We start from the raw sequence: 18,029 nt of genomic DNA, 5'->3' as shown, positions 1-18,029 counted from the left end.
AATTTTATCAACAACTCCAGCTGGTTGTAAACATTGACCGTAACATTCCGTAGGTTGTTAGACCAGTTACATGGCATCAAAACAGCTTTAAATAGCTACTTGTGTGACCAGGGTCGCAGCCATTTCACCTACCTACCTAAAATTTTGATATTATTATAAAAATTTTCCAGCAAAAAAAGCAAGAAAACACACTCTTTCATATCCGAACCTTCTATATTGAATAATTAAAATTTAAAATCATCATTGAATTTATCAGAAATGTATTAAAATATTACTAAATAACTATAAAAGATTATTCGAAACAATATGTGGCTGTTAAAAGACAATTTTATTTCTACGTTACAATAAAATAATATAAATAGTAAATATTATTAATTTTATTTTCAGCTCTTAGTCCAAAAATTATTTAGTTGATGTGTACAAATTTTTTTTTATGTAATCCCTCAATAATGATTCACTAATGAGACGCCATAAACTCAATTTAATGAAATGTATTAGTGGATTTTTTCTAGGGGGCCCGTAAATTGTTTAGTCCTGGGCCCGGATTTTCTCTCTACGGCCCTATCGTAAGCATACTATACTTCGGACTTGCAGCCAAAACAACCTATATCTGAAAAAGCACCCAGACAGCGTTAGATTAGTGACAATGGGCTGTTTTAGCTAGGTTTCTGCCGAGTTTAAAAACGGTCCTACTCGTTTTATCTTTGGGACAACAGCCTCCAATTAGAAGCATCAATCTCACATTCCAAAGGTGCTTCGCATTCCTCTTCGGTCAAGATTTTATAGATTTAGCCGATGTTATTGTAGATCCAGAATGGACCTTAATGACAGAAACGTTTGACTTCTACCACTCCAGACGCTGAGAATGACAACGAGTTATCAGACGATGAAATAGTTGAAACCAGAGAAGTAATACTTAATAAAACATTATACTTCCATTAATTTTATATTTAATTTAACAGAAGCAAGTGGATCTTTTAAGAGAAAGTGGCATTAAGGAATCTGGTCTACATATTGACATATTAAAAAAGATTATCAAAAATGATTAAGATCGCTAGAGCGAAATAGTGTAGCACACACATTCCCCTACAAGACTATGCTAAAAACTTTCGGTAAAAATTCCATTTTAATTGACCCCCGAAAGTATGAATTTTTTAACGACAAATTCGTTTTTGTAATTTATTTACAAATGTGCAAAAGAGAGAGTGCAAGCAACCGAGTTCCTGCCAAATTGCACTTGGAAGTACATAAGATAGAAAAGGTGAAATAAAACCCATACTTGTTTTTTAAATTTATTGAATTTTTATTTTTATTTAATTTTTGATGAAACAGGAACTGTATAGGTAAATTTTATCATTGTGGATAAAGCAAGTGGGGTATCTTATCCGTCAACTGCCTGACAAAATGCTCAAGATCGAAACTTTTTGGCATTTTGGCAGCGTTTGGACAGGATGTTCAATATGGCGGCGCATACAGTCGCCTATCTTCAGCGGATGATAGAAAGAGATACAGTATGAGAGCTCGATAGTCATTTTGAAAATCAGGTGATCCATTCTATTTGTAATTTTGACGTCTATGCAGAAGTTGGCACACTTGTCTTATCCACAATGAATTTCCAACGAATAGGCAATTAAAATTCTTACGATTTACATAAACCCTTCAAGAATTACTACAATGGAGGCAGAAGCAGAGTCCTCATTCTTTTGATGACCAAGAGAGCACCTGTAAGGGCTGAATGATTTCTAAGTTCGCATCGCCTGACCGGACAGATATTCCTTGACGCTGCAGTACACTGTGCCTGTGTCCGATGTCAGGTTAATATAGTGTTTATGGCACATATTTATTTATGAGTGAAAAAGGTAGTCCGCCTTTTTTCCACTCGCTCAATTTTTTTTTATTGGCCTCTTCGTCAGTGAAATTGTTATTATTGTATGCGGGCTTTCAGTACCACATGCGGCGGTAATATTCTCCCCCATTTTAAGTTTCTTCGCCTAAATGCACAATGTTCAGCAATAGTAAATAATACATATGCAAATAAAATTCTTAGCCGATACTCATATTTTAATTGCTGCAATTTCTTCGATCAGTTCAAATTATACTTACATATATGAATTACTTCAGGCTTGGCTGATCCATTTATTATGGTGCAAAAGAAAGCATTCAATTCACCATCTTCCCAACGTTTCGCTGATAAATTCCAGCGTCATCAGGGGTACAAGCAACATAAACAGAAGGAATAAATGCACTTCATTTTAGACGATACTCAACACAATATTAAACACTTATATGAAAGCTTAAAACTAGTTACATCAGTACCAATTCTTGTGGTAGTCTTATCTAAACTAAATTGCTGCTCATTTTCATATACATAACAAGTAGGCTGAAGCTATATTAACGGTGTCCTTTTTTTGTTTATCGTCTCCTCCCTTCTTTGTAATATTCTTAGACTTTATAATGTGTATCGCGTCATTTCTCTCTTTCCTTTGTCAATAACTTTTGTGTTGGTAAAGTCAGCTGCATGGCCACTACATAAAATTTTTTGATCCAAGTTCTCGCTGAGTTTTGTATGTGACGCTGTAATATTTTTTTGAAGCATTAAATGTTTTCAGGTTTTGTTGCCTCGTTTTTTGTTCTGTTGTTATTAATTTCTCTTGCGCGATCAGTTCGCGTATCAATTGCACTGGGTAGTTGTTGCTTTTTAATATGCTGTATATTTTTTCTATGTTAGCTTCGTGGAATTTTCTATGGTTTGTTGTCAGTATTTTACGGACTAGATTTTTCGCTGTGTTAATTTTATATTTGCTTGGTTGGGAAGAGAAATAGTTTATCAAGCGTCCAAAGGAGGTGGGCTTAGAGTACCAGTTCAGAATGGTGATGCTGTGTTGTGTGCTTAGTTTCAATGTATTCGGACATCAAGGAAGGAGATACTTTGGTTTTCTTCCATTTCTATTGTAAACTTGAGTTTTGGATGGTATTTGTTAAGTGTCTCTAGAATCTTGTTCATGTCGCTTTGTTTTGTTATTGCAAAAATGTCGTCTACATATTTGTTGGTAAATTTGATGTCAATATTGTAGTCTTGTTTCAGCTCCGAGATGGTGTCGTCAAGAAGTTCGTCCACAACAATGTCCGCAATGGTTGGGGAGAGGGGACTCCCCATTGGCATTCCAAATGTCTGGAAGTATAATTTGTTATTGCGCTTAAATTAATTGTTGTTTTTGAGACACAAGTCCAGGATTTCTTGACATCTTTTCTTTGGAACTTTTGTTGTTTCCTGTAGTCTGTCTCATTTGTTCATTATAATCTTGGTTGCAAGCATTGTCGGTATATTTGTAAAAAGGGAATGACATAAAATGAGTATAACACTTCGTCATCGGTCAAACATATAGTATTTAGTCTTGATTAAGCTGGTGAATACTTTTTTATATACATATGTATGTAATAGAAATAGGTGAAAATGACCAAAATTTGCTTTAATGCAAGTCAAAGGACTCCATTATTCAAGCCCTACGTTTCGCTCATCTCCTTAGCTTCCTCAGGGGCGGACTGCATTTATTAAAATAATTGAATTACACACAACAAACAACAACGTTGAACATGAAAATAGAAAAAATATAAATCTTAAATCTGTAAATTTTTTTGTGTAAATATTACATTAAGATGGAAAATTTACAATTTATGTGTATAAAAATGTAATTACAGTTTGCAAAATGCATACTTATCACAAATAAATAAATTAAATTTATGTATGCTTGCCATATAGGACTTTGTAACGGCAGCCCTTGTGATTTCTCTAAAATAATTTCCAATCACGTGCAAGCGGGTATATGCACAGATAGCTATACAACGGCAGTAACGATCTTTACCCTTTCAGCACTTCATACAATAAGGTAAATGCATGCATAAGGTAGTTAGATAACTAAAGGGATGCGTATACGTGAATTCACGCCCGCTATGACATTCAGCTAAACAGGGGCAGAAAGACTTTGCTGTACGGTGACAAAGATAAGTGCCGCAAAATACATTTTGGTATATAAGGGGGTCCGCTTAGCATTCGGTATGACAAAAACCGAAAGTCACGGTCTTAGTGTTGCTTTGCCAAAAGCAGTGAAGAAAAAGGTGTACAGTGCTAAAAAAATTAAGTTTGCAAAAAAAAGTTTTATTTTAGCAAGTGCGGGTTCCACGCAAAGTGTCGCGCGTTAAGTGAAGTGCGAACGATCAAGTCCCTGGGAATTTTGCCCAGGACCCTCAAAATCCTGGAACCAGGAAGAAACACAACCCGGTTGGAGGTCAGTTTCTTTTTTCCCTCATATTGCTGATTTTTCAGTAAGTAAAATGTAATTTTTTAGTGATTTTTTTATATGAAGTGAGAAATTCTTTTTTGTGAAATGTGAATTGTAAGGCTGCACAACAATTTTAATATTTTATCAATTTTCATTCCCATTTGTTTTGCATTAATTTTAATAATTATAATTTTTAATTTTTATGATAGAATTTTTTTTCCTTCGTTTGTGAATTAAATTTTTTATTAAAGTCTTTAACTTCCGAAATTTAAGGAAAACCAAAATTCCTTCGATTTACTTACTTACTTACTTAATTGGCGCTTAACCGTCTAAACGGTTATGGCCGTCCAACAAGGCGCGCCAGTCGCTCCTTCGCTCCGCCAACCGGCGCCGATTGGTCACACCAAGGGAGTTTAAATCGTTTTCCACCTGGTCCTTCCAACGGAGTGGGGGCCGCCCTCTACCTCTGCTTCCATAGGCGGGTTCCGATAGAAACACTTTCTTGGCCGGAGCATCATCTTTAACTCGCATAACATGGCCTAGCCAGCGCAGCCGCTGCGTTTTAATTCGCTGGACTATGTTGATGTCTGCGTATAGCTCGTACAGCTCATCATTAAATCTTCTTCGGTACTCGCCATCGCCAACGCGTAGAGGTCCATAAATCTTTCGAAGAAATTTTCTCTCGAACACTCCCAAAGCCGATTCATCTGCTGTTGTCATGGTCCATGCCCCATATAGCAGGACGGGTACGATAAGTGACTTGTAGAGTATGATTTTCGTTCGCCGAGAGAGGACTTTACTTTTCAATTGCCTATCTAGTCCAAAGTAGCATTTATTGGCAAGATTGATTCTTCGCTGGATTTCAGTGCTGATGTTGTTGCTAGTGTTGATGCTGGTTCCCAAATAAACGAAGCCTTTTACTATTTCGAAATTATGGCTGCCAACAGTAGCGTGGTTGCCAAGGCGCATATGCGCTGACTCTTTGCTCGATGACAGCAGGTATTTCGTTTTGTCCTCATTCACCATCAAACCCATCTTTACCGCTTCTTTTTCCAGCTTGGAGTTAGCAGAACTAACAGCGCGGGTGTTTAGGCCGATGATATCAATGTCATCAGCATATGCCAGTAATTGCACGCTTTTATAGTATATTGTTCCAGTGCGGTTAAGTTCTGCAGCTAGTATAATTTTCTCCAGCATCAAATTAAAGAAATCGCACGATAGGGGGTCACCCTGTCTTAAACCTCGTTTAGTTTCGAACGGATCGGAGAGGTCCTTCCCAATTCCGACTGAGCTGATGGTGTTGCTCAACGTCATTTTGCACAGCCGTATAAGTTTTGCGGGAAAACCAAATTCAGACATAGCGGCATATAGGCAGCTACTTTTCGTGCTGTCGAAGGCGGCTTTAAAGTCGACGAAGAGGTGATGTGTGTCGATTCTCTTTTCACGGGTTTTTTCCAAGATTTGGCGCATTGTGAAAATCTGGTCGATGGTAGATTTACCAGGTCTGAAGCCGCACTGATAAGGTCCAATCAGCCGGTTCACGGTGGGCTTCAATCTTTCGCACAATACACTTGAAAGGACCTTATATGCGATATTAAGAAGGCAGATTCCACGATAGTTGGTGCATTTTGCAGTATCCCCCTTCTTGTGGACTGGCAAAGAACACTTAGATTCCAACCGTCGGGCATGCTTTCGTCCGCCCATATTTTGCTAAGAAGCTGCTGCATGCGCCTTACCAACTCCTCGCCGCCGAACTTGAATAGCTCCGCAGGCAATCCATCAGCGCCCACGGCCTTGTTGTTTTTCAATCTGGTTATTGCTATTCTAACTTCGTCATAATCGGGCGGGGGGACATATATTCCATCATCATCGATTGCGGGATCGGGTTCTTCATCTCTGCGCGGTGAATTGCTGCCTCCATTTAGGAGAGCAGAGAAGTGTTCCCTCCATAATCTAAGCACTCTCTGGACATCAGTTACAAGGTCGCCGTTTTCATTCCTACAGGAGTTTGCCCCGGTCTTAAAACCTTCCGTCTGTCGCCGTATTTTTTGGTAGAATTTTCGGGCGTTATTCCTGGTGGCTAGCAGCTCAAGCTCCTCGCACTCACGCCTTTCTGCTTCTGTTTTTTCTTCCTGAAAAGGCGTCTCGCTTCCCTTTTCAACTCACGATAGCGTTCACACACTCCTCTTGTCGCGCTCGCTTTTAACGTAGCCCTGTAGGCAGCGTCTTTTCTTTCGGTTGCAACGCGGCATTCTTCATCATACCAGTTGTTTTTTCGTGGCCGCCGGTAACCAATTTTTTCCTCGGCGGCGGCACGAAGTGCTTTGGAGATATGCTCCCACTGCTCCTGTATTCCTTCAGGATGAGTTATGCCCTCAGAGAGCAGGTGTGAGAGTCGAGTTGCGAAATCATTGGCAGTCTGTTGTGATTGAAGCTTTTCGACGTCTAACTTTCCTTGTGTTTTTTGTTCCTTGTTTTTAGCCGCGTTGAGGCGGGTGCGTATTTTGGCTGCAACGAGATAATGGTCCGAATCGATGTTAGGTCCTCGGATCGTGCGCACATCTAAAACACTGGAGGCATGCCGTCCGTCTATCACAACGTGATCGATCTGATTGCGAGTATTTCGATCAGGAGACAGCCATGTAGCTTGATGTATCTTTTTATGCATGAACCTCGTGCCTGATATGACCATGTTTCGAGCACCGGCAAAGTCAATCAGCCTCAGTCCGTTAGGAGAAGTTTCATTGTTTAGGCTGAACTTTCCGACTGTAGGGCCAAAAACACCTTCTTTGCCCACCCTGGCGTTAAAGTCGCCAAGCACGACTTTTATATCATGACGGGGGCAGTGCTCGTATGTGCGTTATAATTGTTCATAAAAAGTGTCTTTCACCTCATCGTCTTTCTCCTCTGTCGGCGCATGTGCGCAGATGAATGATATATTAAAAAATTTTGCTTTTATTCGGATAGCGGCGAGACGCTCGTCCACAGGCGTGAACGCCAGCACTTGGCGACAAAGTCTCTCTCCCACCACGAATCCGACGCCGAAACTGCGCTTATTCGCATGGCCACTCCAATATATGTCACAATTTTTGATCTTTTTTCTTCCTTGCTTCGTCCAACGCATTTCTTGGATGGCGGTGATGTCAGATTTTGCTTTGACGAGGACATCAACCAGCCGGGCATCTGCACCAATCCCATTCAGGGAGCGGACGTTCCAGGTGCATGCCCTCAATTCATTGTCCTTCAAACGTTTGCCATGGCCGTCATCAATAGAGAGTGTATTTATCCGAGGCTTGTTATATTCCTATAAAATATTCCTTCGATTTAGTTGAAATAAAAATTCTTTTTTTGATTCCATTTTTTTTTTGTAAAATTTTTTTTAAAATGTTGTGCAGGCTTTATAATTTTTACGCAGTGAAATAAATTCAAGAATTAAAAAAAATAAAATTTCTAGTGTGTGGTTACTTTTGAATAAAAAGTGAATTAAAAATCAAAACTATTTATAAAAATGTATGTGAAATCGTCTGTTTTTTTTTTTTTATTGTTTTGCATTGTCTTATTTCCAATTTCTTGCATTTATGAACCGACTATGTGTTTGTGTGCTTATGATTTTAGTGTTAATGTTGTGTGTGTTCTTCCATTTTTTCCAGGAACGAGAAGCAGTCGTAGGCCGCGAATTATACGAATTTTAAGACAGACTAAAACTGCCCAGGAGGTTTAAAGCAGAAGGAGAAGATAGTGGGTAGAGGACGTCATCCACCAGACCGGAGAAAAGCTCACAAAACATTTTTAAGGGGGTAGCAACAAAGCGGCAAAATTAACGGGGATACACGCAACACAACACAAGTACTTTTTCCAAAAAATTGCGCCAACACAGAATCACACCTACACAAACGGAATTCATCATTCGCATAAAATATCATTCGCATACACAAACAAAAAGTTGATAAGACAAAACTTACACCAATACACGTACCCATTTCCACAACACAAGTGAGGCAACATTGTTGACTAAACACGTCAACATTAACTTAACTTTCCACGAACACGCAACACATAACATTCGCATTTGACATAGCTCACAAGGCGCAAGCAACCTAGCGCCAGCAGCATGTTGCAACATATAGCTAGCTACGCGAAACATCAGAATACACACCACACATTTTTGTCGGCAACTTTCGATCAGCATCCAAAAGGAGACAGAGCACTTCACGGAGAAACCACCACAGCGGCTCTCAGTAATCTTCATATCCAAAATCAATCAGCGGCTCTCCCAACACTTAAAATAACCAAAAAGAATCACACCATTAGGGCGCACTACAATTTTCATAATATTATTTCCTCGAAAAAAAATTTTTTTTAAATTGTTAGATTTAAACATTTTTTTTACCTTATTTTTATACACAAATGTTTTTTTTTAATCAAATACGAATTGAGAATTTTTTTTGAATTAATGAAATTTTTTTTTTAGACATTATTAATTTTTTTTCGAATTTCAATTTCAAATAATCCTTCTAATCTTATGAGAAGGCAAACACATCATATCCATATTTTCGATTTTTAGTTTTGGTTTTTCTTTTCCGCAAAAATATTACAAAATTTTTTTACTGAATTTGATTTCTTGATATTTTTTTTTTTGAATTTATAATTTTTATTAATTCTCCTCAATTCGCGGGAAAGGACAAACTTGGAATATTTTGCGATATTTAGTTTTATGCACACTTGAATTTTTGTTTTATATACTTTTTCATCTTGTTTTATTTTTCACTTAGTTGACACATGCTTGGGGTTTATGTGTAAAAACACATAAGTTCAATAAAATCCATTTGGATGTCTTTCCTTAAAATTTTTTTAAGCTGCCTAACTACTGCACGAGAGTAATAACAAACTTACCTTTTTTTTCATTTTTTTTTGCACTTTTAGGCCAAGGGCCAAACCAAAGTTGACAAATCGAATACGCGTTTTTTTTTTATTACTTTCTAATTTTTTTGTTCATGCCACGTTGTTAATTTCGAAATCAAGGCAAATATTGTCCTTGATCGCGGTCACACGGCCAAAGCCCTACTAACCGATCAAATAAGTACATATACTAATTTTGCTTTGTAACTCTGTATGTTTTTTTGTCCTCCACTTTCAGCTATACGCCGCATTTGGTACCAAACCCGGTTGACAAAGCGAGGTGAGTTTGAACAACAATCAACATACTTATATACACATTTTTCTTGTTTTCGATAGATATGCGTGTACACGCGTATGTACATATTTTAAGAAGTTAATAGAGTTTTTGCGAAAGCTTGCCTTAGAGCAAGTGCAATGAAAATATCTGAATTTTTGAGGTTTTTCTTTTGCTGGAAAAATAATGCATAAAGATTTTGAAATAAAATAAATTACCTTATTATTAATTTTATTAATCGAATTTAATGAAATTTTTTATTGAGAAGAAAAAGATATATATATATATATATATATAAGAGCGGGTCTATTTAAAAATCGCTCATTGCTCTGTGAAAATCGTATTCTAGGGATCAAAATAAGAAACTTTGCCGAAGGAACCATACCTCTAAAACGAATTCTGATGTCCCCCAATTTGGGTCGAACTTTTGGGTAGGGGCAATTTCAATTCTACCTGCAGTGTCTTGTGGTGGCTTAAAAAAAAACAACACAAGCAATTTTACGATATGCAATTGTGTCACAGTGATACCTTCATTTTTTAAAACGGTTGAATAAAAAACCCACACAACTATGTTTACGACATGCAAATGTATCACAGTGATGCCTTGGTTTTAAAAGGGGGTTGTAAAAACGCTAATTTCTAATAATTTTTGTAAATTTCTTTTCTATTACTAAGTTAAATTCATTTTTTCATTTACATATGTTCTGACTAAATAAATTTCTAAAGAGAAAAATAAACTCCAAAAAGAAAAAAACATAGGCATTTCAAAGTGGGATTTTTCAAAATTTACCCCTACGACCCAAAGGGGGGACATCAGAATTCGTTTTAGAGGTATGGTTCCATCGGCAAAGTTTCTTATTTTGATCCCTAGAATATCATTTTCACAGAGCAATGGGCGATTTTTTTACCTCCCCACAAACCGACCCGGCCTAATATATATATAGATTAATAATAATAATGAAAAGAAAATAAATTTAGTAATAGAGTAGCTGCAAGACTTTATGGATAAAATTTTGGAAGATAATTAAAACTTGGTAATAAACTAAGATTACTTTAAAGGCTAAATTTATTGACTTTTAAGTTTTAATAAAAGTACCTATTAATAGTTCTATGTTTGATTTTCTTTGGTAATTTAAGGCAATAAAATTGTGAATAAAGAAATTATTGTAAATTTGTAGAAAAATCCTCAGAATATTTATTTATATGGGTTGAGTCTAATGACAACAGGTATATCAGGCTAAAGTTTCTTTTCTTTGTTGGTGCAGGTGTTGCCCTTGTGGCAAGTGTTGCAGGTGAGTTGAGATAGTTGTAGGAGTGATGGACAGGGACTGAGGACTTAGTGACAGACGATGTCGGATGAAGGAGCCATAGTGGGGTCCAAGGCTGTTCACTCTTTTTTGAACAGAAGGGGTGGGAAGGCTCCAGCGCTGACAAGATTTCGGGGTTCCTTTTATGAACTTCAACGTTTTTAACAGTGGTATCTGTAATCTTTGCTAGTGCTTGGGAGATAATATTTAATGCAAAATTTGTTTGTTGCAAGCAAACACAAGCTGCAAGGTATGCAGTCCAGCACGATATATCTGTGAGGCTTTTGGATGCTTGTCCGGGGGCTAAATAATCCGACAGGGTAAGGGGGATTGTGGCAGCCACGTTTTGAGCCAGCACTTAAAACGCTGTAGTGCCACACTTCCATAGCCAGACGAGGGGATTAGTTGACATTGACTTTGGACAGTAGACATTCTTACAACACTCTACTCACCAGCAAAGCCATTAAAGCGAGGACAACACCAACATGCACCAACAGTTGAACATATTTAATTAGAAAAAATTACATTTTTTTGCAGTTTCGTTTCAAAGTATTAAAGTTTTTTTACGGAAATTTCTTTCAAAACATCGTTTTTTGATCAACATTTTTTTCGGTTAGCTTAGGCTGTACAGTGTACACTTCTGGAATTTTACATCTTTTTATTTGTGAAATTTTAAACCTTTTTTTTTATATAAGACAATTTTTTTTTTTGAGTTTCTATGCAAACTTAATATACACACAAAACTTGAATTCACTTATTTTCATTATTACTTTTTTTTTATCAAAACATTATTTTTGTTTGAATTTTTAACACACACACCCTCACATATTGAATTCACACAACTTTATTCTTGAAATTATATACATTTGATTTAATTTTATGAATATACCCTTGTATATTTTTTTTTAATTTTTAACATACTTGTACAAATATTCTGTATACTTTCTTACTGAATTTTTTTTCTTACCAATAAAAATTTTATTTGGAAATTTTATTTGCATTTTTGTTAGGATTTTTTTTTACGCGTTTTTATATATTATTATTTTTTATTTATTATTATTTTTTTCTTCAAATTCCTTTTGCTTATTTCCTTGTTTATATTGAGAGCATTTTAAAATTTTTTGGTGCATAGTTTTATCCACGTACAATTAGTGAATTTTCATTAATTATTTTATTATTACTTTTGTTTAAAATTTTAATACACCGATACATTGAATTCACGCCTTTAAGCTGAAGTTTTTTATCTTTGAATTAATGCACGCCTTTCACCCTTAATATTCATTCCTCTAAACTTTCTTTTTGAGTTTACACCGATGGAATTTTAAGTTTATTTTTGGATATCCCTGATACATTTACATATACGCTTGTAAATTTTTCGGATTTTTATCTTTTTTTACCTTTTGAATATTTCATTATTGATTAAAAGTTAGATTGTTAGGTTATTGAATCTTTATATTTGAATATATTACATTTTTTGTTCATTTTTCTATATATACGTACATATATATAGAAGTCATAAAGCTGAGTTTTTTTTTAAATTGATTTTTATTTTGCGGGTCTTAGTAAAGCGGGTCCCCTTACAAACCAATCCCTTACTGGTCTATGTAGAATTCCAAGAAAAAGGGAGCAATACCGAAACGAGGTCTGGGACTTTTTACTCGTGAAAGACCGGTAACGCGGGATTATTCTAGGCAACTACAAAATCAAGTGGCAGGATCTTTGTTCACCCAAATAGATACAGGTATTGAGCACCCAGTCGATTTCCATCCGATAGATCTCCTGAACCAGTGCGCAACTAGGGTTTATGGGCAGCGTGATCCGGGGGGCAACCAAAGGCAGGAGGTTACGGTTACCGAGAGGATCGCGGTGGACACGTCTGACAGCTCCCTGAATTTTCGCGTAGGCTTGGGAGGATATTAGAAATGGCCGATCAAGAAGAGGGGGCAGTTGGAGGTGCGCCACCGGGAGGACCGGCATCGCCTGTTACTAATGCGGTGGAAAATAGGGACAGGGCGGCACCACTCGATGATAGGATTGAACAATTGGGATTGATGATGGAAATGATGATGCAACAAAACGCGGATATGGCACAGCATATGGGAGAAGGTGCGTAAGGTACGATCGGATATTTCCAAGCTATGCGATCGCATTGTTGGCGTGGAAACATCTATGCAGAACCCAGCGGTACCACGCCCTCAAGCCACGACGTCGACGCCAGGTCATATAGGGGAACTACAGAAAATCATCAAAGTACAACCAACAGTCAGCAGCAGCCAGGATCATCCTATAATTACACGGCTAGGAAAAAAGTAGATTTGGATAAATGGCACCTGAAATTTGATGGTTCGGCTAAGGGTATGACGGTAGAGAGTTTTGTCTTCCAACTGGAAAGGATGCGAGTCCAGTATCAGCTGTCCTATGAACAACTTTTTTCGGATTTTCATTGCTTAGTGACAGGGCCTGCTCTTAAGTGGTATTGGCAAATACTGGAAGACCACGCTGATGACGAGTCATTTGATTATTTCGGGTTAAAGAGGGAGATATTAGCCCAGTTTAAGTCGGCAGAATCAGACTACGAGGTAATACGTGAGATAATGGAAAGAAAGCAGCAACCCCAGGAGAGTTTCGACGAGTACTACGCCGACGTCCACGATCTCACGTTCCGCCTTAAACAGAGAATCCCAGAAAATTAGTTAGTTAAAATAATAAAGGGAAATCTTAAGTCATATTTGGCAAACTTAACTTTTGCGGCAAAAACAAACACATTAGCGGAGTTAAAGTTAGAATGCAAACGGGCAGAGAAGCCAACGAAGAAGAATAGGTCTAGAGTAAAACCAGTAAGCGAGTTAGGGACTAAAAGGAGTTTGTGGTCAGAGAGTCAGGAAGTGGAGTTAGAAGTGGAAGCGCTCAGCAAGGGCAATAGGAGTCAAGCAGAGAGGCCCATCAATAGGAATCGCCAGTTGCCTCTGTTCCCCGAGAACCGCCTAAGCCCACCATTCCAACACATTCCCCTAATTCTATTGTAAGTTCGTCCTCCAGTGTCCATAGTAAAGGTGTTAGTCCAGTCAAAAGCCAAATGTTTTGTCCTTTCCCATTCCATTTAATGTTGTGTTTTTCCTGTGGAATGCCGGTGGATTTTTACATAAAAAATCCGGCAGAAGCAGCGAAAAACACAATGTGTAAGTCCTCCTGCCATTTGATGAAATGTTTTGCGTGTGGAGGAGATTCCTCGTTTTGTGTTTTTAAGCCCGAAGCGGGAAACAGGGCACTGGCAGATATGTCCGAGCACTCGAGATCGCCCGGCGGATTAGTTAGCATACTGAAGAGGAATAGGGATACAGAAACGAAAAATATATTTGAAAAGAAACGTGAGTCAGGTGGTATAAGTTTACATGAGAGAAAATTAAGATATGAAGAGGCGCGTATGCGAATATTTTGTGAAGAGCTGAACTTTAAATAGAAAGAGAAAAATTTCAAGAAAATTATGAAAATGCGGAAAAAACAAAAGAAGTTTAGGCGGATTAAACAGAAAATAATTTCAACGATTGGCTCAGTTTAAGGTGATAATAGGTTCTTCTAGAAAACTGTGATCGGAGGACGCGAGGTGCTCGCACTCTTAGATTCCGGGGCCGGGGCTAGCAGCTTAGGGAAAAATGTCAATAAGTTACTAGAAGGAAAGGAAAGTCTGATTGTGCCGATCCAAGGATAGAGCGTCAAGATAGCCAATGGTGGTGAAACTGAGGTAGTAGGAGTAGTGACTCTTCCAGTATTATGGGACAATACCACTAGAGAGCTAGAGTTCCTTATAGTGCCTGGTTTACAGCAGGAGGTCTATATAGGGATATATTTTTGGCAAGCCTTTCAGCTGAGTGTCGTCAGCAGGGGCCGCATAGTAAAGTCAAAAGGTTTTGTTGTTTCAGAGATCGCACTCGCTGAAGGTGACCTGACATTCGATGCAGGGCAGCATTTTTTGAGTGATGAAGAAACAGTAGCTTTGGAATGCGTGAAAGCACAATTTCCTTCATTCGCAGTACTTGGGTTAGGGAAAGCTGATGTAGAGGAGCATATTATTGAAGTGACGGATGAAAATCTTCCCGTAAAACAGCGACATTATTCGATTTCTACGGCGATACAAAAATTAGTTTATAGCGAGTTAGATAGGATGTTAGCGATGGGGGTTATTGAAGAAAGCAATAGTTGCTGGAATTCTCCAATCTCACTTGTCGTTAAGGGTACGAAGAATCGTCTATGTCTCGACACACGCAAGGTAAATGAGCGCACCATTAAGGATGCCTACCCCCTACCAAACATAGATGGAATCCTAAGCCGCCTGCAAAATACCAGGTACATATCTGCCATTGATTTGAAAGATGCGTTTTGGCAGATACCTTTAGAACGAAAGTCCAGGGAGAAAACTGCTTTCACTGTACCTGGTAGACCATTATATCATTTTACAGTCATGCCATTCGGTCTGTGCAATGCGGGCCAACGAATGTGCCGACTGATGGATTAAGTCATACCCGCTTCCCTTAGAGAATCTGTATTTGTTTACCTAGACGATTTAATTGTTTTTTCCGATGATTTTCCGTCCCCTTTATATTTGTTGTCTGTAGTTGCCAAATGTCTTAGGGTTGCAAAATTGACGATCAAGTTTGAAAAGAGCAAATTCTGCTTTAAAGAGGTACGTTATTTCGGGTACGTGGTCGGGGATGGATGCATACGCATGGATGATAGCAAAATAACCGCCATGCGCGACTTCCCCGAACCACGAACCCCAAAACAGCTTAGAAGTTTCGTTGGAATGACAGGCTGGTATAGACGTTTTATACAAGACTATGCCACTATTGCAGCACCTTTACATGACCGACTAACAAAAGAAATCATAAGGAAATCCACGATGACAAAAGACGCCAGGAAAGCTTTCGAAACATTGAAACAGAAACTGATATCAGCACCAGTACTAATACATCCTGACTTCGACAAACACTTCTACATACAATGTGACGCATCAACTGACGGAGTGGGCGGAGTTCTCTTCCAACTAGACGACGAAGGTAACGAAAGACCAATTGCTTATGTGTCCGCAAAACTCAATAAGGCACAACGAAATTATAGTATTACAGAGTTAGAGTGTTACGCTGCTGTAATAAGTATAAAGAGGTTCAGGCCCTATGTGGAGGGTTTACCTTTTACGGTGATAACGGAACATGCAAGCCTGAAGTGGCTTATGAACCAGAAGGATCTGAATGGTCGACTTGCAAATGGAGTTTGAAACTTCGAGGATATAATTTCAATATAGAACACCGTAAAGGAACCCAAAACATAGTGCCTGATGCTAGACGTTGACCTCAACTCATCATACTTTCAGTCGGACGAATACATAGAATTACGGAAAACCGTGACTGAAAATAAAGGCCGACTGCCAGAACTTTGCGAATCGGACGGATACGTATACCAACGCTCACAGTTCAACAGAGGAGACGAGTAACAGGAAGACCATGCCTGGAAACTCTGGGTCCCAACTGAGCTGCGGAGGGGTCTGATCGAAGCATCCCATGCATCACCTTCTGCTGGTCACGGAGGTATACATAAGACCCTATCGCGTATCCGAGATAAGTATTATTGGCCAGGTATAGTGACAGATGGTCAGACATATCTCAAATCATGCGAAATATGTAAAGGCAACAAGACGCAAAATGCCTTCAACAAGCCCAAAATGGGAAACCAACGTATCACTGAACGCCCTTTTCAACGTTTGTTCGTCGATTTTATGGGTCATTACCCACGTACTCGTGATGGTGATGTTTATGTGTTTGTGTGTGTACATCATTTTTCTAAGTTTGTCTTCCTTAAACCGATGCGAAAAGAGACTTCAGCAGAAGTTATTAAGTATTTAGAAAAAGATATATATCATGATTTTGGAGTTCCTGAATACGTACATTCAGATAACTGTAAACAATTTACGTCGGAAATGTTTACAACATTCCTCGAAAAATATGGAACAGTTCACATCCGAACAGCTTTCTACTCGCCACAAGCAAACGCGGCTGAAAGAGTGAACCGATCTGCGTTGCAAATAGTACGATCTTACATCAAGGATAAGCAAAAGGATTGGGATAAGTATGTGAGCGATGTCCCTCTCGCGTTACGCAGCGTCGTACATACCGCAATTGATACGTCTCCCTATACGGCAGTATTTGGTGTACCGATGATACAACACGGAGCATCATACGAACTATGTCGCAAGCTTAGCGCACTGAAAGATGCAGATTGCGAAATAGTGTCGAAAGCAGATAAGCTCCAGATGCTCAGAAATAAGAAAAATCTACGAGACTAGAGCGAAGGATGTAGTATTCAACGTTGGACAAACGTGTACCGACATAACTTCAAGCAAAGCTCTAAAATTGACAATTTTAACGCCAAGCTAGGACCCAAGCAGGTTAGGTGCATTGTGCTGATTGCAGTAGGGAATTCAATGTATGAACTCGGCGATGTCAGTGGTAAGAAAATTGGAATATACAACGCCAAGCACTTATTCGCATCATAGTTCTATGTTAAGTGTAGTCTTTGTTTAGGTGTTAAATGTTGTGATCTTGTCATTAAGTTTGTTGTAGATGATACTCTGTTAGACGACCTGCGACGTATTGATTCCTAATGACGAATTAACATAGATACCTGACTACCTTTATTTTAATTATTTACAAAGTTTTTATTTATTTAATTATTTTTTATTTAATACTTAATAAAACAATATACTTCCATGCATTTTATATGTAATTTAACAGAAGCAAGTGGATCTTGTAACAGTAAGTGGAATTAAAGAAACTGGTCTACATATTGTATTAAAAAAGATTATCAAAAATGATTAAGATCGCTAGAGCGAAATAGTGTAGCACATACATTCCCCTACAAGACTATGCTAAAAACTTTCGGTAAAAATTCCATTTTAATTGACCCCCGAAATTATGAATTTTTTAACGACAAACTTGTTTTTGTAATTTATTTACAAATGTGCAAAAAGAGAGAGTGCAAGCTACCGAGTTCCTGCCAATTCCATTTAGAAGTACATAGGATAGAAAAGGGGAAATAAAACGCATACTTGTCTTCCATTTTTTAAATTGATTGAATTTTTATTAAAGTTTTGATGAAACAGGAACTGTATAGGTTATTTTTACCATTGTGGATAAAGCAAGCGTGATATCTTATCCCTCAACTGCCTGACAAAATGTTGAAGATCGGAACTTTTTGGCGTTTTGGCAGCGTTTGCAC

The sequence above is a fragment of the Eurosta solidaginis genome, chromosome 1 (assembly GCF_040869045.1).
Source record: "Eurosta solidaginis isolate ZX-2024a chromosome 1, ASM4086904v1, whole genome shotgun sequence".
NCBI classification, from domain to species: Eukaryota; Metazoa; Arthropoda; class Insecta; order Diptera; family Tephritidae; genus Eurosta; species Eurosta solidaginis.
Note: the sequence above shows the minus strand (reverse complement) of the source record.